The 22,728-nt window shown below is 42.2% G+C and overlaps 1 protein-coding gene across 3 annotated transcripts in view; it reads right to left on the reverse strand.

The window, feature by feature from the left end:
* Window positions 1-17,657, reverse strand: part of LOC117205176 (extracellular sulfatase SULF-1 homolog) — a 78,105-nt gene extending 60,448 nt beyond the window's left edge. The window contains exon 1 of one of the 3 annotated variants that reach the window (XM_033443330.1): window positions 17,255-17,657. The gene's annotated coding sequence lies outside the window, so the exon portion shown is untranslated. The remainder of the gene's footprint in view (window positions 1-17,254) is intronic. The other 2 variants (XM_033443331.1, XM_033443329.1) reach the window with 2 other exon arrangements.
* Between the last annotated feature and the right edge of the window lie 5,071 nt (window positions 17,658-22,728).

Raw genomic sequence — 22,728 nt, forward strand, 5'->3', positions numbered from 1 at the left:
GGGGCCAGGTGAGGTCACGCAACGTCTTGGAGCACACGTCCAAGTAGCCCGGTTGACGTGAGAATGGCGTGTAATTTTCAAATGAGCCATTGAAAATACATCTAAGCACGTTATTCGTTGCGGCGTCGCGATCTTTGCACCGTGAACGCTTTTTTTCACGCCACCACGGCCACGTGATTGATTTCCACTTGAGAGAGGTCCCGTTCTTTCTCGACTCGCTTAGAATGTAAGGATTCGATCGAAGCGGATTTAACACATAGAAGTGGTTTTTAATACGTTCTCCTGGCGTGTTATCAATGATGTACATTAAATTAGACATCTGAGTATTTATCACACTTTAACTTACTTTTCTCAGATCTTAAATTCGCTACGATCTGTCTATATTCCATTCCATTATATCATTGACTTCATTATTAGAAGAAAAATTCTTCCCATCTTGAAAGAGTCCAAGTGAATAGAAGCTGAAACTAGACTAAAAATTGATTCCATTAGTCCCTAAAATTTCTTGCAACCCCAATAGAATGCCGAAGTTCGTTCGGGGAGAGTCACTGGCCGGCTCGACAAGAAAGAAAGGAACCATCGGTCACAGGCACAGAGAGATCCGGCTTTATCGGTCTCGATCGCGACAGATACCCATCCCTCAGAAACAGGAGAGCCGCTCCCCTTTCACCATTCCCTGAATCATTTCATTTCCCTTGGTCTCCGGACCGAGAGAAGGATCGAGAGCCGATAACCGGCGATTGATAAATGGACAATCGATGCCCCCCAACGGACTAGGGACGTTTCGAATCGGCGTCATAAACAGCTGACCACGTTTTGGTAACATATGGCCGTACAATATTCCCAGCATCCTTACCGGACGCTGGACATCGAGTCTCTATGATTTTCCCGGTAGACCCCGACCAGTTCGTTCCGAACACAATGACACGATACCGGAGGGGAAAATTAGCTACGGAGCTCTATTGCTGGAAGGAAAACGGCCTCCCTGTCCAGCTTTTAAACTCCGGTCTTCGGCTCTCTTTTGTTGTCAGCAATTATGTTAATTTCTGGCAAACAGCCTGTCTACAATTTTGATGTTTATCGCGCATGGCTTGACTGTCGTATTCGCATGGATATTTATTGGACAGACAGGTTTTAGGACGCATCGACGGTACGATGATTTTATGAGGAATTTTTGTTTGGACATGGGAATTCAACTTTGGTATTATAGTAGGGGTAGTTTAACGTGTAATAAAGGGTTTATTGACTCTTCAAATAGACGTTTCATTGAAGTGATTTTGGTAGAAGAACCAGAATCTACTGGTTATTTTTCTTTTGATGTTTGAAGAGGAGGAAGAAGCTCGGATACATATAGTATAGCGCTTAAAGAATAATTACACGAACTAGCAATTCCCTCGAAATCTCCTTTTAATCCGCTGGTCATAAAAGACAGCGCCGAAATTTACCGAGGAAACTCATTTTTTTTATCCAGCGAAAAACGATACTTCTCTGTGTCAGCTCGTTGAACTGGTCGAGCTTAGACGAACATATCAACTTTCGCTGTAAAATTATACAGGCCATGCAGGTTCTCGTTACATATTCCGCAGTTTAGGAATTCGCGCCCTTGTGCGATCACCAGGATAAACCTTTCCCGAATTTCTTCGAATTTCTACTCTTTTATTCGTTTTAATCGCTCGTTAACCTTTCCTATGTAATTTCTTCTCGTTTAATTTACATGATTGAATCCTATTAAAGTCATAGAATAATTACAAGGAGGGATTCCAGGAATTTGTTCAACGTATTCTCTTGTGCATTATCTCTTCTTTCGTCTAAACTCTCCAACTTTACAAGATTTGAAGAAATTGAGGCATCTAACAACAATATGATAATTTCTTCTTTCAAATCGTACAACTTTGGAATTTCTCTTTGCATCTTTCATGCGTAACGGACTTCTGTAGTATTTCCATCGTATTTTAATATTTTTCGTACGTTGAGAAAACAATAACGCCTTTTACGTATGATTCCGCTGCTCGATCCTGAAAGGGTTAACCTCTGTTTATCCACGAGCGACACAAGCTTCATCGTCCAATACATTCTTTCAAGTTCAATTACCAGCGAACGACGTGGCTCTTTTTTTTTATCCCTGTTGGAGGTACAATTAGCCCATTGATCGAAGTTCCAACTTTATCGCCGCTGCTTTCGTACCCGACAATGGCTCTTAATTGCGTCTGTTTACAAAGCGGAGCATTCTCCAATTAATCAGCGGTTACTACTCGACTTATCGCACGCATGCGCTACCTTTATCGTAGCTATTTATTCGTGGTATCGCGGCGCAGATACCAACGTACGTCGCTTAATCCGTCGCGGCACACGTCGTGCAAGAGACTCGCGCGAAATTACCTTATCGTCGCGCTCCCTCTCGCCGTTTATCGTGTTCCTCCAGCGAAACGCCACGCTTCCGCGATTCCCGCTGCAAGTTTACAAGCTGATCACACCGCGATACGACACTTTCCAGATTCACCGGGAAAAGTCTGCGGATATTTATATTCGTTTCGACCGCAACACGCTGTACGCACTATTTTCGACGCGAGATTCGACGCTAACATCCGCGACTACTGGTCCACAATGTGCTCCTTACCAAGAAGTCTCTTGTGTTTCGTTGCAGAACGGATGTCACATGTTATTTTATGGGTTTTTATAATTGGAAAGGGGAACAGGTATTCCTGCTCGAAAGTCTTAGCAACGTTAAGACCTAACGTGTTTTTAGCGTTTTATCGTAATGCATCTTAATGGATCTTCAGAAGTTTGTTTAAAATCCGCAACCTATGTCAAGCATTGGTGTTTTACTAGAAAAATAGACGATAGAATTCTAAGACTTTCGGACAGAAGTGTAGGTGAATTAATATCAAATCACTCTCGTGGTATAGATTAGAGAACAAAATTCAACTTCGTTTATATCAAAGCTCGATTTTATCTCTGACTTTCAGTTTACGTTATGTAGATTACTGAGTATAGACTACGTATAATATTTCAAACACAGTGTTAAGTGTGTATACAGTGTATACTATATACATAAAAAATATCACAAGACAAGGGGTTAGATTCCAAAGCAATTTTTACTCTTTTAAATGCAAGAATTATTTGATTATTATTAGATAACAATGCTTAACTAAACATAGCCGAGAGAGATGCGTGACTCAAGGTTGTTCAAGGCTTCCCTTAAAAACGATAAGACTCTGTTTGCACGTTTATTCGAAAGGTCGGGACTTCCATAAGAATGTCAGAGTTGAAATCGAAAAATACCATCGGAAATCAACGTAGCCCTGTTGAGGAGCTGCTACATGCCTCGGTGAATTACCAATCTCGTTGATTAAGTTGTCCCGATGCGGGTCGATCTGATTTGTAGATTGGTCTTGTCGCGAGTCGTTGCGTGTCCGATCCCATGAATAATGAATTCGTGCGATTCACGATTCGTTCGCGATAACGCGACCGGAAAATTCATAAAACGAGCTGGTACGCGCTTCGAACGACTTCGAGCTAAACTACAAATGGGAATTTACAATTTATGGAGCTGGAGGAACGAGCGATAACACGACTCATCTATCTAGTCTCGAAATCGGGCGAGGGATAGTCAATTTGTCTCACGATGACAACGATGATATCGTCGAAGGAACGTCGATGTTCTCTCGGGCGGAGCAGAAGTTAATGACCGAACAGTTAGACACCGCTGAAACGTTTATAGTATAGCGACCATTAGCCTTAACACTTTTAAGCTTCACGGTCGCCGTGTGGCGGCTGTAGTGTTGGATGGCACGAGAATTGGACGATTGCCCGGCGACAGTGTTCCCGTATCACCCCTGCCCGCGGTATTAACATTCAACGCGGACTTAAATGAGTTAAGCGTATATTTATCTTTAGCTAATGCACTTCCGCGAAAAAGCTCGCCTCGAACGAGCATCGAAACGGCATCGATCGTAAAACGTTTTATATCTGCCGCATACCTTGGCGTTTTCTGCGTCGCCGTGCCTTCGCCATCGAACTCCAATAGAGAATTCTCTTCGTTGCCTCTTCTAACTCGTTTATACAACGAGCCATTGCCTATAATACGGTGTATATAAGGCGTTACGAAAGTGAGTTCGAGCCAATTTTTTTCAAAGTAATTTTATTTTATTCGATTTTTATATCAATGAATCAGCTGACGAACCTTTCGAGTGTGCGATGAAAAATGATCTGCGAGTGAGATTGAAAGGTTCGTCAGCTGATGCATCGATAGTGGTATATTTCCAATGTTCTTTCTATCTTTAGAAATCTTTATATCTTTATATCTTGAGAAGCAAAACCTCGAACCACATTTTTGCGCACCAGCTCTATTCATTGTTTCGATGTCGCAAGCCGACCTTAGAAATATCCGCCACACATTTTGTGACACCGTGTATACTCCAGAACATGATACGTTACTACATTGGAAAAAAATCACTTTGCATAATCGCGTCCTCGGTTATGAGACAAGCTGAATCGATTGCATAATCGAACAGGAAGTTATCTCGATCCTGTGTAAAAGGTAGGAGCGAAAAACACGTGGAACATAAACGTGGCGAGATTCGCTGGTGTTCACGGAATGATTTCGATCGGGGTCTGTTCTTGTGTGGCACGCGTTTCGTGCTAAGCAACCAAGCGAACGCGACACACCTGGCCGATACGGTGCACGCAATTACCGTTTAAATAATGAGATTCCCACTGGTAACCTTTTTAACACCGCGAATACCGATCAGCCAGCCGAGTGTACCACGTCGAAACATGGATTGTAAACGACGTTTCTACGCGAGGTTAAGCTCGTCAAGAGTGCCGAGATAAGACTGCGACACGCGAGGATGATAATCGTGTCGCATCGGCAGTTGAAACACGCTCCAATGAAAGCGTTAATAAATTGCGGGAATATTAATTACTACGATAAGTCGCGGCACTGGTATTCTAATGGACCTACGTCCATCAAAGAGAACGACTGTGTTGTCCATATCAATCTTCCATTCAATTTTTTCTAACCCTGCCGCATTCTTTAGGTCACTCGCAACGCAACATCGTATGTTTTCCTACTATTAAAAAATTGAAAGGTTACAGGCGAAGAACGTGATAAATGAAGTTTCGCTATCTCCTTCAGGGAAATAATTTTTGCATTTTTCTTCGTAACGTTCTACATCGATTCCATATTACAAAAATTGTAGATATATTTGAGAGCAGTACGAAACAACTATCGTCGATATATATCGTTTCTCACTCCAAGTAAAGCTTTGGTTAGTTACAGTAAGAATTTTTTTAAGATATTAAAAACCCTTCTGCTTGTTGAAACAATAGCAAAAATTGGTGTTGCAATTTGAAATATGCGAAACCGTGAAACGATCAGATTCGAAAAGGACAAAGCTCCCCATTACATTTCGTCATAATAACGACTTGGAACATGATACAGAGGAACTGCGCCTCAAGAAGCTCTCGAAGTGTAACAACCTCTTTTATTTTTCATCGCCCCCGTTCATTTGCCAGATCTTAATTATCTCGGGTTGGACGATCGTCACCAGGCCTCGGAGGATGGTTCTTCTTTCAAGCTTCTTTATCTGCTCTGGCCCGAATGGCGGTATTAGGGGAAGATTACCCCGGTCACAGGAGACGCGACCAGAAGAGATATCATTAAAGATATTATCGTGACAGAAACGTAAAGCGATTCCGATCTAGCCAAGGGTAGACTGCACAAAAGCCCCGTGACTCACACTTTAACTTATCTAGCAAAGGCTGACCCTTACTTGAACAAGAAATATGCGACCAAGAGCATCGAACAGATGCAATTCGACGCGTTAGGGCCCATTACGCCCGATTAACTTATAAATCTTCTCGAAACGAACCCGGCCCACGCGACTCTATGTGCTCGAGCACACACGCTTTGGCTTTTCTATTTAATCTCCGCTGCGATTCGTCACAATTCTACGCTCTGACGAAGGAAATTGAAAAAAAGGAACCCGTGGGAGGACGTGAAAGTTTAGTTAAAAGTAGAGTACTACTACATCGCGTTGGACGCGTTTGGAAGTGTTTGACGAAACCATTTAGCGGGAAACTCGGCCCACGTTTAAGTAGCGTCATTTTCGTAGCCTCTAAATGGAACGTTAATTTTGTTGATACAGTATGGCGACATGGGCTAACTGGATTCACATGATGAAACATATGGTGTCTTCATAGCGTATACACGCTCTATTGTGGATCTGATTTCCATTACACTAGAAGATGTCTGATTGTTTCGTTTCAGTAGAGTAAACACGTCACGGGATGAACAATAATTAGAGTTTATGTAGTGAGAGTTCAACAATTTTTCTCATTACGTATCATCTTTTTTCGGTAATAGTTTACGTTCGGATGAGTAGATTTAGTCAGTGAGGGCTCGTTTAATCGGACATTGGTTATGACAATCTCGTTGCAATAAACGGAGTGTTATGTAAAACTTTACATACGTGTTTCATGTAAATTATCGTGAAATATCTTGTCGCAATTTTATATGCTCTTTTTGCATCTTAGAAGTACATGCTGCGTCGTATGAACGTGTTAATTATATACGAATAGACAGTTCATCAAGAGTACGTCTCTTATCGATATTACGGGTTCTCGAGTCATGTCTCGTTAAATATACAAGCAATCAGTGGTAATAAGAATACAAAGTTCTCTCCATATTTATGGTCCGTACACGTAACAGTCGCTACACGTGGCGAAACCATAAAAGTGGGAGTGATTCATAGACGAAGGGAGTGGCCTTGATATGAGATCTTCTAATCTGCCTATAGACGCGAGTTTATTAACCGAACGTTATGTATCCACTCAGGCCATATTCATCCGACGATTCTTCAACACAGAGTTAATGAAATATCTAATTGCGGTTCGCCTTTACACGTTGAAGAACGAGGCGTAAAATAGCGAACGGGTCGAAGCGGTCAGAGAAAAATGAATTACGAGGGTGGATGGAAATTAGTCACAGCGTGCGGCGAGGCTCGATTCGTTCGCCGCCGGTCCTATTATTATTATTCCATGTTCAGGGCTCGTGTATCCATTACTGTCCACGTGTAATACCCGTGACAAATAAACAAGTGTCAACACGAGACAACCAAAGATCTGCGAAAGGCAGAAAGAAAAGCGGCTGAACAGGGAAAAGGATTTGTTACGAGCCGTGCCGACAAACAATGGACAATAACTCTCAGACATGGCCGTGCAAATGCGCAAACGAAGCTTCGGGCGAGCACAATTCTGCTTCGTTATTGAAGTTTAAAGCTGTTCAGACAATAAACAATTCGTTAAGTTACGATTTAATTGCGAGCAACGATGCAACCTATTTTAGAATGCTTTTTCAAGATTGATTTTTCTCACGATACTTGTTATATCTGATTTTTTGTGCCCACGTTTCATAACACGAAAGGTATGCTACCTGAATAAAAGGGAACACACCAGTTGGTAGATAGACGCGACCTTTGACAAGCTTAGGAATAAATCTGCCTTTTGTTCGCAGCCAGGTCTATCGAATTCCTCGATGAACATTCCACCAGAAATTACGTTTACCTGGAAAATGCCTGGCAGCTCGGTTGATTTTACATGATCCTTTTCTTCGAGGAACCTCTCCCACATTCCTCGATCCGTAAATCACGAAACCACATACAGCGAAACTAGAACTGGAGCGAGAAACACGTGCTTCCTGATAGTCTACCAATTGGCGTGAGTTCGTAAGAAGTATGGGTCGAGTCGAGGAGCAGGTGCGAAAACGAGACCAGTGGACGTGTCGAGGAAGGGGCAGGAGTCGACAATAGCTGGAAGAAAAATAAAATCCATCGCAAGGGAGAGCCAATTCGTTCTCTCGCTACCTACTTCGCTCTCTACCATCCCTTCACACTAATATGTATTGTATATAGCACTTATGATATACCATACTTGATGCGACCAGCGAGCCAGATAACAAAATGTCATCGTGTTCGCTATGGAAAACCGGAGCAGATGCACGATATTAGGCAGACATTAAATACGGAGCAGGGTGTTGGCGTTCCCAGACGAAAAGCAGCCCCCTTGGCAGCCCGGTGAAAGCCATTTAGAATCTCGCCAGGGCGAGATGGTCGCGCTGCCACTTGAAAACCTTCGTTGCGGGCACAAAAAGCTAAGGGGGTGCAACGTGCAGGATTCTGGGTGCCAAAATGAAGCGACGTCTCGCTCGAGTGGCTGTGGGCCCCGACTCTGCAGGTACTTAAGATTCTTACTCCGAAATGGCTGCGGCACGAGACGATGTGTCGCACGACCTAACGACCGCCGCTGCCGCACTTCGTCCCTTTCTTGCCTACGAAATGAATTTTTCGGTTTCAAAAACCGGGCGAACTCCTCGCGCGTCGAGGGTCAACGATCGTCGCCGTCGCCGTAGTTGGTTGCTGTGCGGACTCGAACGAAATTACGCGCGTAATTACGAAGGGAGAAGCTCGAACGAAGAGGAGAACGCGACCTTGGTCGACGGTCGAAGACGCGAGGTAATTCGTGCGAGGAATGCGCGCACGGAAAGCCGGCAACCAGGAAGATGAATCGCGGCTACGCGGCGGGAATACGTTACGCGGCTGACTCGTGTGATTAATCGCTGTGAACTTGGCGACACGCGTTCCTGCCGATTTGATAACCGTGAATTATCGAACGTGCTTCTCCGCCGGTGATCGATGAGTTCGTCGGCCAGATCGATGCTCAACATTCTAATTGCCGACCATTTAAAATCCTCTAGGCTTTCAATTTCTATCGAACGATCGTCTGACGTCTTGTTTTACGATCCCTTTGATATTCTTCCTCGCCAGTGATTTATCTTATCGTCTCTTGGATGCGTTTTCTTCGTTCTCTCCCAACAAAGAAGGCTCTAAATCTTTGTTGACGGGACACAGAGATTCCTGAAACGATTCACGAAATCGGACGGTGGTAACCGACTGGCAAAAGCTGATAATTTCATTTACGCGAAACGCGGCGTGCAACGACCAGCGAAAAGAAGCGCGAGCGAGGAGACGAGCCGAATGGATATTGGCCTGACGGCGGCCACAATGGCTCACCATGGGCGGTCCACGGCTGAGTTACGAGCATGGGAACCATCAAATGGAATCTAACACCTACGGTGCCGTAATACGGTTTTAACCAGCCGCTGGTCAGCCGCAAATCTGCATAAAATATCGAATTTCGAATTGAAGCGCGCTGAACGGATTAAGAAGGGGCATAGAGGTGTCCGTGGTTCTTGATGTTTTAATCTTCATCCGGTAAAGATTCGTGGATTTTTGAAGGAACAGAGTTTCTCGTACGGATGTACGCGAATCGTAATTTCTAAGAAAACCATCATAGATCTACTAGCTATATAGTATATTTGATCAACGCCTTGAAATTCAGTGGGAGAACTAGCAAAGATCGGATCGCATATACTACTTATATGCAATGCAAACAAGGGAAATAAACTTCCCATTTTCATGGCAGTTCTTGAGATAGTAATAACACCTTGGAACCTATCACTCATCTTTCGAAAAATTTATTTTCCCTGCGTCGTTGAAAACGCTTCTTACGTTAACTTCTATGAACAATAATTTCCTAGATCGCAAAACGAACTAGAAGAGAGCCACGAATATCCAAGTGGTTCTGATCCGGCTTTCCAATCGTCCAAGACGATAAAGACGTCCGCCATTGATGTGGTTCGTTACGACAATATAACGATCCCGGGGCGATACGATGCAATCAGCCTGAAGAACCCTCTTCGGTCCGCTAAAGCGCAGTGGCTGAAGATGAGCAAACACGGGGCTGACGATCGGTTTACCCGACGACTTGGCCAAAGATCAAGATACCTGGCCGCCTATAAATAGATCCATCGGCTCAATAATGAGCCGGGAGCGGTCGGTTTATCGATATCGATCGCGCAATATCGTGCCGCTCAAAATATCTGGCCGTGTAATAGAATCGATAAGAACGAACGTACGAAGAAATAACGTCGGAGGATTGAACCAGAGGCGACGCTCGATTCGCTCTCCCAACGAAAGATCCACCGACTCTCTCGAATCGATTAGCCTCCAGCTTAAAAATAATATTTTCTTTTTTATTCGCAGGAAATGACTGGAATTAAACGAGTTGCCGTCCGGGTTGCTTCTTGAGCCATTTCCTATCGACTAGTATCGAGAAGCATCGTTAACGATAAACGTGCTCCGCGATATTCATCGTTGAAAGAAAAACGTCGAGGTGACTTAGATAAGGAAATGAATGTTGCAAAACAAAGTGTAAAAGCACGATTAAACAATATGTAAAACGAGGTGTAGAAAGATAAAAGATAATGGAAAGCGGCCAAGTTTAATTTAATTTAGAAAATATAAAGGTGGTTGAAAGTGGATTGAAATGGCGCCACGCAGACTACGACGGAAGTTGTTCGATTGTTTGGAAGCAGATTTTTGGACGGTAATCTGGGTAATATATTTCATGATCCACAGACATTTTGCCGGGCACAATTGACAAGTTGCCAGAAAGAAAATGGCAAAACGTTGTTCCTCCGCGTCGTTGCGTTTAGATCCAAAGTCCATCCGCGGTACATGTGACGGGGCTTTCTTTCGTCGAGAGGGAAAAGTGTGGACTGCAACGTATGAAAAGTCGGAGCTGGAGAGTGCGTGCTTTAGCATGGCTGAGTGCGTGCGTTTGCACGTACGTACAAGTGCCTATTTTTACCGCCACTTAGTGTGTCGTGAGGGTGAAGTTTAGAGAAGGTTAAGAGAGACTATTTCGCGTTACAAAACTTTCTTTCTGTCACCAGAGAATTGCCTTCTACGATAAATCCGAGCGAAAACACAAAACCTCTTCGACGATGAATCTTCGAACGGAGAATGTTAAATAGCTATGAGTCGTTATTATTAGTAACGAATTTTTTCTATCTAGGAATCACAAACTGACTGTGAAAATATTTACCTAAGTCCTGTTCGAAGGTCCTGTTGTGATGATCCACCAGACAAGATCCACAAACTCAGTTTTTCATTCATTTCATTTGCATCTCGTTCTCTCCTTCTCTCAACCACGTCACTTTGCTAAGAATTTCTAAAATTTGCTCGAGGCATTTTTAGTATTTTTGTAATATTCAATTATTAGATTGTTATTTATGCAAATTGCAAAGAAATGGAACCTCTATACAGATCTGTCTTACCTTCTAAATACTACAACACGTGTATAACGAGTATAACGAGTGTAACAAGTATAACGAGTTTGCTTTGCATATTTTGTATATGTTTACATAATATATGCATTCTGCACATTTTTACACATCTAAATATCTGCAATTCATCAACTGTTAATAAATTGTTTATATTATATTTCATTAACTAGCTATGTAACAGCATCGAGATTTCAAGATTACCTGTTTCCCCTCGCGAGCACAAAAATTATGAGAATTTTCTACTCGACGAATATTAATAGCAAAAGTTCCTAACTACACAGAATTACCGGCCCCCATACGTACAACGCTGTGACATAAAAACCTCTATAAACTCATCTGTGATCGATCACGTACGCCACACACACGTACACTATACACGCAAGCTATTAACTTTTACGCATACTATTCAATACCTGCTCGATGCCTACTGACTATCGTCGTGGAAGTAGCGATCGTTCTATCTGAAATGAGGGTATAAACTTGCCTGTGCCTTGTCGTTAGTGTAGCCCGAGAAACTTATTCGCCGATAAACGCCGAACATGCGTACGATATCTGGATCCTTAACAATCGTTCCGTAAATAAATGGCGTTTAACCTCAGCGGCCTTTCGCCGCGTCACACCGCACCGTATTAATAGGAAGTTCACGTAAATCCAATTTAGAAACCATGAAACGTTTAAGTAATCTTTCACGGTGCATCTAGACGCGGGACTCGATTCTGCTTCTCGTTGGATTAAAGGTATCCGATTCACGGTGTACTTCGATTAAATTTACGATATTCAACGTATACACTAACTGCACGTTCGCAAAGAAACGTCGTTGATAATTTATCGCGACCAGTTTATAGGTTTCTGTAAAGATAATCTTGCTCGGTATTTTGTGAAAAATTATCGTTATAAGGATTAATGGATAACTGGTACGAATGTACATTATACGAGAACGTTCCATAACGTATACCGTGTTTCTTTTCTTTTCGAGTGGATATTGTTGTTCGGGTAACAATACCAAACGAATCTTAAAATATACGATTGTTACGATGATACGAAATTGCCAGGGAGTTATCATTTGAAGTACAATCGATCGCTTATTCTACTTTCTTGTTTGGTGGACTACTAGGCAAATGATGGAAAGTCATCCTGGGTAACTTAAGATGCTATTCGAAGAAAACAACTTGATATTTCTGGCATCGGAAACTGAAAACTCGAAGCAGAAGAAATCGCGAAACTTTTATCGCCAACCAGACAAGATCAATATTATCGAAGGCAGAAGCAACTCACTCTGGCCACGTCCACGAAATTCCACGATAAGTTTTTCACCACCCCATAACTTTTAGCTGGTATCAACTTCTGTTTGGTAATGTTACTCCTTTTTCGGAGATCCGTCGCAATCGCCTTCGATGAGTTTGCGAAAGCTGTTCGAGGAACGAGTATTCTCAAACGCGTACCTATTACACGAGGGAAAAATTATAAAATTCGGAGAAATTGTAAAATGTTTCAATTACTGAGCTTTCGAAAATTTAAATGTATAGTGCCATGTTTCCTAATATTTGCTTTTACTAGTTTTATGCGTAGTCATTTCACACGCGGTAAAAAATAATTGAAAATATATATAAGAAAGGCGAGTGGATTTTTAAAATTATTTTTCTATAAGTTTGCGGAACTTTGTGCCATAAATTTTCAATTTTGCATTATTACGCGATGAATTTTCTCGCGTGATTAATCGAACGATGCGGAATTAAACACATGCAAAATATTCCGCGTTACGATCGAATGCTTACGTAGCTGAAAAAAAAACAACAGGTAATGAACGAAGCAGCGAAGTGGCTGCTCTTTTTTTCGACCGGGTCGATTCCGCGTTGCGCGCTTATTTCAAATACACTTTTATTTTTATTTCACACATTCATCGCGAATCCAACATTTGATTAGGTAGAATTTCACCGCGCGCCGATCGTTTCCGATGATTGCTTTTTGTTTCATTTACTTTCGAAACCGTTCCTTTCGAGTTTCCTCGCCACCGTTCGATTATTAATTCGAGCCGATGATTCTTTTACGATATTCGCGCAATCTTCTTTCACAGAATCTTTAACGAACATTCCATCGATAAACTCGTTGGACGGTAAACAAAAGTTCTGGAAAAAGTAGCCACCCACGCACGTTCTCTTTTCAGCGACGCGTCAAAATAAACAATCTACAAGCCGATCGTTTACTGTCTTGCAACATAAAATGCGTCATATATGCAGAACAATTTATAATTATACGGTCTTCGAGCAAGCAAAATTGCATTTCGAAATAATACCTTTATAATAAATATGTCGGTTTAGCAGGTAAATAAGAACAAAATTCCTCCTAAAAGATGAGAAAATTTACATAAGTTTTAAACCCGTCTATTGTACCTTCCCTAGCATTTCTCGGTTCTCGATATATTATGTCGAGATATTCGAAATACCTCGAGGTTTTTACCTGTTAAAATTATTATATAAGCAATTACGAAATAACGACTACGTGTTTCAAGTCGAAAGATGGCACAAAGCGAATGATAAAATTTCAGTTTCCTTCAGTTTCGAAATGATAAATAGGATATTTTAACCAAGAAGGGTGGTATTATCCTCGGCACAGACACACCGCTAAACTTCTTCGTTTCTGAATTACATATTCCGAATCTTCTTTGAAAACGTTCCATCCTTACCAACACCGTCGCACGCAGCAATTAATCAATCGTATTCGAATAGAAACGCAACACTTAACTATTTTCATCACGAACCGCTAACCAGCAATTAATCAACTGGCATTTCGAATAGAAATACGACGCTTAATCATTTCCAGCAGCGTAACTCCGCTGAAACTAGCATCAACGGAGTTCGCAAACTATCTCAGCCAATAACCCAGAACGATATTCTACCATTTTATGTAGGTTCGCGAGGGAGAGACTGACTGGCTTCCTACCTGAATCCCCAGTTACCTGACGCCCTCGTTTCAACCACCGCCAACAAATCACATCGATAACGAACGTCCATCTTCGCCCACATCGTGCTGCCCTCGTTTCGCGTTAATGTCACTCCACGTTCGCACGAATCGAGCCAAGCTCTGGATGTATTCGCGATTCGTTCTGAGCGAGCGAGAACACGCTCGATTGCCTCGTTCGCCAGTGGATTTCGAATTTACTGGCATTTCGCGCGAAGAAACTTTATGCCGAACGCGACCGAACATTGAACGCCACGTTCGTTTCCACTTCAATTAGAACATCCTTCGTTTCTCCTTTAACGAGCCTTATATAGGGAAATCTTAAAAAGACGCACCACCTGATCACGGAAATTTATAGAATCAGAGAAATTTTTCGTCCATTGGCTATTTATCTCTTTCGAAGTTTTATCTCTTATAATTAGGCGCGAAAGTAATTTTGAAGCAACGAAGAAGTTTCGACGTCCGATAATATCCAAAGAATAGAGATCAGGAGGATAAATTTCTAAAAAAATACAAAATTGACAAAAATATATAGAAACGTCTACGCTGAGATTAAAGAAACGAAAAGGAATTTCGTAAAATTTTTAGTCGATGCACCATACGTCCGTTTCAAGGAATAGAAGAAGAATTTGGAGAAATTTCTATTCAATGGATGGATGGTTCGTTTTAATCTCTCAATGGGGAAACTTTCCTTCTTTTGCTATAAGAAGGTCCTTTCGAGGTCTACAAATTTCCGTGAAACTCCTTTGAGCCATGCTTCAAGGATGCCTCTTTGAGACCCGTTCTTAGAGTCAAGTCCGTTGTGCATAGAACACTAATTCGATGTACGAGTATGGTAATAGAGCACTAATTAGAGTGCTTAGAGAACTGCAATAATGAAAAGATCACTTTTAGGGAGTTCTAAGTGTATCCTACTTAGGAAAGCTTCTCTGATAGTCGGGTCTGAGTCACGTCACAGAGGATGCTGTCCCATATCGGGAACTAATTTAGCATAAAACACATGTCAGAGGTGAAACAATTACACCGTTGGATGGGTCGGGTTACTGCAACGCTCGCAAACTACGATGCCAGGGATAAAACGAAAGAAGAAAAGAGAAACGCGATCTAGATGGGCCGCTCCTTTTACGAGCGAACGTACAATGAGTCGTTAGTCATCTCATCGAACTTGCGAACTCTAGAACGCAGGTGTCTATGTTCGTGGATCGGTTCTACGCTACGCCAATTCCTACACGATCGACCTTTAGCGTTTGTCGCCGCTTTCGCCACACGCACCGTCGAGCGGTCATTCAATGAAAGTCGATGATCGACGAGGAATTGCTGATTATAGATCGATCGGTGTACGCGATAAAAATGTTTAATGTAAACTGACAGGTGCCGAGGAAAATTTCTTTACGGTTTCAGTGAATGTTATAAAGTCGTTGGCCGTCGGAGTAACTTGTCATAGTCAGAGAGAAATGCGTCAACCTTTTTGTTTGAGAAATAGCTGCTCAGGTGTTCGAAGTTTATTTCTCGGAGTTTTCATATTTAGATTGGATTATTCAAAGCATCGAGAGTGTTTTGGAATATATTTCCTACGCTACTAGTCTTTCAGCCCACGTTCATTTAACATCGCTGATTCAAAGCGATCGGATTTCCATGCAGTTACACGGTAACGTTGTTGTATCGTCTAACGAGCGGTATAGAGATTTTTAATGTACACACGACAAAGCTTTGATAGAGTAATTGCCTCTAACCATTGCCACTTTCGTCCGCGGAACATCCCATCCATTATGTTCTCGAATAATTTTATTATATCGTCGAACGTATAATGGCACGCTCTTCCATTGAATCACCAACTCGAAATACCAGGCGTAACGCGATTATCGTATCAAAATCGAATTCGGGTAGTTTCTACAATTTCGATTCCGTTTCGCTACAGCACATTCCAAACAGAAGTATTTCAACGCATTCAGGGTATTCGAACAAAGATTCTCCACGAAGAAACCAACGTTCCATCGAAAAATTATTCCGGAGCGCGTCGAATTCCTTTGGTCGGCGCGAAATAAAACGCGCCTGCCGTAAAATATTCGAAACTCGGTCCTCCAGAGACCTACAACTAACTTATATTCGCTCCAGACTGCATATCGACCCTCGGAACACGTGCATTTGACGTTCTTTTTTTGATTTTTGTTTTTTTATTTGCAATTCCACGAAGTGACCAAGAGATTGGAACTAAAACAGGCCTGTATCGCCCGATTCTACCGCAGGGGACCACTGTTTCCGGTGGGAGAGCCGCGAATTCGTCGGCCGGAAACTTCAGTAGCGGAACAATGCGCGCCATAGTTTCGAAACTGTTCGCGTGAACCGCGTAAACCGGAGGCGATTTACGTAATACCAAAGATTATTAAACAGAAGAATCGATGATAGTCGGTTTGTTTGAGTATCTGTTGGAAGGTATTTTTTTCTTTGGAACAGCGTCGATGACGCTTCAAGATAAAATACAAAGTCGTAATTTAAGCTAATTCTATCCGTGTCGAATAGAATGAATTGCAAATTACTGTGTGTATTTTTCTACTTGATTTAGAGGAAACGGTGTATAATATCGATATTTGATGAATTGAGCAATAAACTGCTTGGTAATGTATCATTGCACGATCAATCGATACAAATCAACGATACATCGAATAAATCAAAATATTAGAATTTTATAAAAATTATGTCAAATATGTAAATCAATAATACAAGTGCATCGAAATTTCTTATATCTATATGAAAACGTTTCTTCTTTAAGTTTCAACGATCTTAAGTTCAGCAATTTATCGATCTCAACAGATTTCAATAATCCTAGATTTCAAAATCTTTCAGTTTTGCAAAATTTCAACAACCTACACTCACAAAATTTCTACTAAAATTTTCAAAATCCAAAGTTTAAAAAGTCCAAAACAAATATTCACCAAATTCCAACAATCCTATAATAAATCCTGCAATTTCGCCAAATTGCAACAATCCTAAGTACGTGATTAACTTATCAATTTATCATCCTAACACATCCTACAAATTTACCTACTGATTTCAAATTTCAATCGTTCACAAAGGAAAGTAGAAAGGGAATCAAGTTTTGCTACTCACTGGCGTCTTAATGAAACAGAATCCTCTTCGGTTCCTCTTCGTTCGTAGAAGCGTTCCTGGATCCTGGGGCGACGTGCACGTCGCGTGGTTTGCCGCGGATGGAGAGTTTCGAACGGGAGCCGGTTTCGAGACGTATCGGCTGACGAGACAAGACTGAGACGAAGGAGAGAGAAAGAGAGAGAGAGAGGAAGAAGCGCACGTGGCGGGAAGGCAAAGAGCGCGACCGCAAAAACGGCAGGCTACGACACGACCTCGGCGACGGTCGCAACGAGACTGAACTTCCAGCCAGGCCGCCGCTCCAGTCTGGAAACAGCTGCTCCGCTAGCCAGCGCCAGAAAACTACTCCGTCGCCTGGCGGACCGGCAAGCCGCGCCAAGTGTATCTTCCACGAGTGCCGATCGGTCCGTGGAAGGGGCACGGCGTAGAAAAATCACGTTTCACCCTATTGGTACCGCCTGATCCGCCTGTTGTTCTCCTACTGTAGTTGATCGAGTTTGCAGGATCGAGAGAGGTCGTCTCCATAGTGGGGTGTTAAGTAGCAGTCAATTAGAACTCTGCTCTTGCAGCTTTCCAATGAATTTCTTCGAATTTTTATTCGAAGGTTTACTGTGGCTTTCTTTATAATTAAATATTGGTAAAGAGCTGCTTCTGGTTTCATTCGTAACTTGATGGATGAAGACAGAATGATAATTGGGTTGATGGTGTGTTTGTTGAATCTTGGATCGTCATTTATTGGTTCAGCTCCAAAATCGTCTGAATATTCTGTCTATACTTCCTATACCATCTATACTTTCTCTTTTATTAAGTATATTTCAATTTCCCTCACGTACCTCAGGTTTGGAATTATGGATGGTTAAAGGAATTGTTCAGCGTTCGTTCCGTCCCTCGATACATGTTACTGCACATAAAGCACGTACGTAGAAAATATGTTCCTATTTCTTTTGCTTATTTCAGAGCGTAGATTCATCTCCAGTGGTATCGACATGCATTTATGAACCACCTTATATATAGCTTGAATTAAATCGATTCTCCGATCCAATCATGTGTTCGATAACGCACAACTAATTAACCAATTCATTTCATTCAAACGCGCGTATAATCCCAACAGCTTGGACCGAAGATTCGTGGAAAAAGAGCGAGAAGAATATCTGCTGGTGGCAGGATAACGTATCGCGGGTGTAGCAGGCAAGGCGCCTCCATGGTATCGGGGCCATTACCTGAAAAAGCGAATACTCCCCTTCACTGACAGCTGCTCTCACGTGTAAATATTTACATTTCGTATGAGGCCCGGGGTCGTTCACACAAGGCCTGCAACTTGCAGCCCAACGTTGCGCAGTGCGCCTGAATGCAACGAATGGGAATGCAAATTTAGAACGAAGAACCACCTACTTCTCCCCCGAAGCGTTCCTCGATCACCTCGTAAAATATCTACGGTGTAAAAAAAAAAAAAAAAAAAATATACGACGGCTGTAAAACGCTACGTCAAAACTATGTCACTCTTCCGTGTCACCAATAAACGAATCGTCAGAATCGTAAAGATCCAACATACGAAACATGACTGGAAAAACGATCGAAAGCCAGACTCGCAAACGATTCGATAAATTTTCCACATATATGCGCGTTCGCGTTCGAGGGAGCGAACGATGTAACCGTACCAGCCTTTTATACCAGAATGCTAGTGTACCTTTACCGCGTTTACCCTGTCATTTACCTTACCAGTCGTTGCAAACCAGCACCTGTGCCGTAACGCGTTAGTCCCAGGTTATTACGAATAGCGTATCGTCGCCTAAATTCCACCTGTCACGACTATCACGTTTATTGGCCTAAATTCGAGAGGAAAGTTTCGTTCCAGATTGTCTAACGACCGAGGATGATGGCATAGTTGGAATCGAACGATTCCAAACCCTAGCTGATAACGGCAAATTCGGAGAATCCTGCATAGTGCGTGTCACCCTAAAGCTTATCAGTGCTTTTAACCAGGATTTAGACCCGTGTGTTCTAGACTCGCTTATGGCGTGCGCGCCGACAACAGACCATGGCAAATATTAACCTAGGCGCTATCTTCGATACGGGTACGCTTCCTGTCTTCCGTTAATGTCTTTCATCCCCTAGCTGAATATCTTCCTTCTTTTTTTTTAATCTCCTTCGATAGGATTTTATGGTCTAGAATAGTTTTTAGAATTACGTTACGCTCTTCGTTGCTATTAAAACAGGGATCGTTCTTTTCCAGAAAATGCATAATTTTCACGTTAGAAACATTGTAATTTCGTTGCTCGCAGATTGTCTCTTTAAAAATGCACGAAGACAAAATCCCCATCATTTGCGTCTGTCTAAGAGTCGAGCAATTAAGGCTAAACTGTCGTTTTAACGAATACGTCAGAGCTATCAAATATGCACACAGATTCTTATGAGTGTACTCGCACAGATAGTTAAATATTTCATTCAGAACAGTCACATGTATATCAGGATACTCATACTGTAACCACAACTTGGACCTTAAATAATTAAGACGACGCAACGTATGCGTCAGTAGCTGCAACGCGTTAACCTCGAGTAATTATAGCTCAACGTCGACTGTAATCAAAACTTAGGAAGTGCTTAAGCTCTTCCAGAGTCCGGCACCCTTAAACACTCGACGTTGCTGAAATCATTCTCCTCTTTTTGCCACTCGTCTTGGACCTTCCTTCAACAGTCTATCCGCGTGTCGTCTCGCGAGAAACAAATCATAGCTCTCGTCGGCCATCGAAAAGGCAGAGGCCACTTGTTCAGACCGGCCAGCCGTCGTTCTCAAGTATTCAGCCAGCCGAACACACTGAGCATCGTACTCGCTTTGACCGAGTCGCATGCATAACTAAGTCTTCGTCGATCGGCTATTTATTTAGACTCGAGGCTCGAAACTCGATGGCGCCAGAATATTTGCGATATTGCGGAGACTGGTTCGAGTGGGCGGTCCAGGTGAAATGTTTATGCGTTTTCGTAGAAGCTGCACGCTCAGGCCTCTTCCTCTTCAGGTGGGGAAACCGACGAAATATACCGTGAAAGGGCAAACTTATACGCGAGACCGAACGTTAACGTTTCTGCAATCGATTGCAATTTTGAGAACAGTTTTGCTGCTTGAAAATGGAAACCGTGATAAATTCGATTTATAAATGCTTCGATGTACAAACGCTGGGACGCAAAGTAAAGAGAAGTACCTAAACTTCGAGTTGCTGTGTACTCGATTGCAATCCAGAGTGTCACTTGAAAATAATCAAACCGAACATAGAAATTTCGGGAAATTGATGGACGTTCTGATGTACAAAGGATGCACGTTGAACTATAAATTTTGGCCTGAGTCTCCTATATTAAATTACACTTTAGCTTCGCTAGTTAGAATACACGATCGAAGCAGCACAGTTCCCCTCGCATTCACTGCGACAACCCATTATTATCGGACGAGTAAAAGTTTCCAAGGGGAACCTACAGAGATGGAAATATCTGAATAACGGATACCAAGAAGTTTCATTCTCATCGAAAAGGAATAATATTTATCGCTTTAGTATGTAATTCCATCACATTGTTATGATTGTATGCGCACGTTCCGTGCAGCGTGAGCGCAAACAGTCAGCGATCTTCTTCTGGTAAGTTCACGAGTTTGGTCAAAAACGAGCAACTAAGCGACTCGTTCCGACCTGCCACATAATTATTCTGTTCTATTGGAGTCACAACGACCTGACAGGCAGCTGCTCACGCGACTGCTTTCGTCTAACGCGTCTATTCCTTTTCGATTCCCCGGGGGCATAATTAAAGTCTCGTAGATCATGCGTAAACGTGTCCCTATGGTACGTAATAATGATGCTTAGGACACGTTTGTTATTGGATAATTACACGAACCGCTTGAAAACTACTTGATCGCTTTGATCCTGATGAACGTTTGAAAACATCGATGTGTTAACAGGATACTTCAATGGATTTATTAAGATTATAAATGCATCACAATTATGTCATCAACGCGTATTTTGATGGACGATATCCCGGTATATATGTAATGAGATCTGTCAAGAGCCTGAAGAGATCGATTCAAGATTCAAGAAAAATTGCCAATTGATGGGAATGTCAAGGTGGTTTCAAGATCAAACTAGTGTAATATTTCAATCACGATACACACTATAATATACACTATAATATACACTATAATGGCATCGTTCTCTATGATTCCAAGAGGAAGAATCTGTAGAATGTAAAGAATGTATCACTCCAAGTTGCTACGTGCAATGATTCTCATGAATAAAATTGTACATTCGCAGGATTCTCATTGTTAATTTTTCTATTCAGAACTCCATGAAACAGCACCTACATATTACAACGTGTATTTCATGGCCGAGTTCCCAGGAGTTTATTGGAAAAACCAATGTCCCGGTGTCGTTCGTCGAGACATTCTCACCCGGGGAAACTCTTGCTTTTATCATTAACCACGAGGATGCAAGAATGTTGGCTGATAGTACGTTAAAAGGTAGTACACGAGATAAGGACGGGGTAGGTTAGACAGGGGAATGTGTGTCGAGTAGTCTGCTACACTTTCGAATCCGTAACAGAGCTGCAGCTCGAGGAGCTTGCTGTGTGCGTCATACATAATGCAGGGACAAAGTAGAGATGAACGGCTGCCGAGTAACGTGCATGTTAAATCCGCAATGCAAATTTCACGTGAAAACTTCCGATCGGTCGTCCCATCGCATCGCGACGAATTCCTGTTTTTCATCAATAATTTACCCTCGCTTTCCTCTCTTTCTTCCCTACCTGACCAGAGAGCGTGCGAACTCCCATCGGGGGTATCAGGCATGTTCATCTCAACGTTCGTTTCGCTTTCTTTCCATAAGAATAGAATACATTTGCAAGAGACGAGAATGAACTATCGAGATCTGCAATGAATACGTTCAGTCAGAAACTCGCGATGCAGCGTCGAGTGGTTTGGGTTTTCGTTTTTAATCCTATCTGGCAGTCCCTTGTACGTTATTTGTTCTCTTCTTCTTTTTCCTTCGTTTCTTTATATTATATTTATATTAGTTATATTTTGTTATCCTGCTTTTTGTATAGTGTAAAGCCACTTTATAAAGTGACTCGTGTTGTATTGGTTAATCGAATCGAGTCATTCATCTTCACCCCAATCGAAACATCCCCTCCGTCCTGCTCGATCGAAGCTAAAAAGTACTAGGCTGCTCACGTGCTAATCCCACGTTAGACGAGTCCTGCTCGTCTCATTTACCGATAGATAGATCGAATTACTAGCGGACCACCGGCGGATAAACAGCAAGAGTTACTTTACACTGAATTAGGTCACCTGTTCCTTCGGTCTCCGCAGACAGGAAGTCGTTGAAGTTCGTCGATTACACGGTAGTATATCCCCTTTGGCTCATTAACGTGTACTATTCATTCGTTGTAACGCATTTTTTGATGGACTGGTCGTTTCAATCGAAAAGAAAACGAGGGAAAAAGAA

This window comes from Bombus bifarius, unplaced genomic scaffold, assembly GCF_011952205.1.
Source record: "Bombus bifarius isolate JDL3187 unplaced genomic scaffold, Bbif_JDL3187 scf7180000007987, whole genome shotgun sequence".
Taxonomy (NCBI): domain Eukaryota; kingdom Metazoa; phylum Arthropoda; class Insecta; order Hymenoptera; family Apidae; genus Bombus; species Bombus bifarius.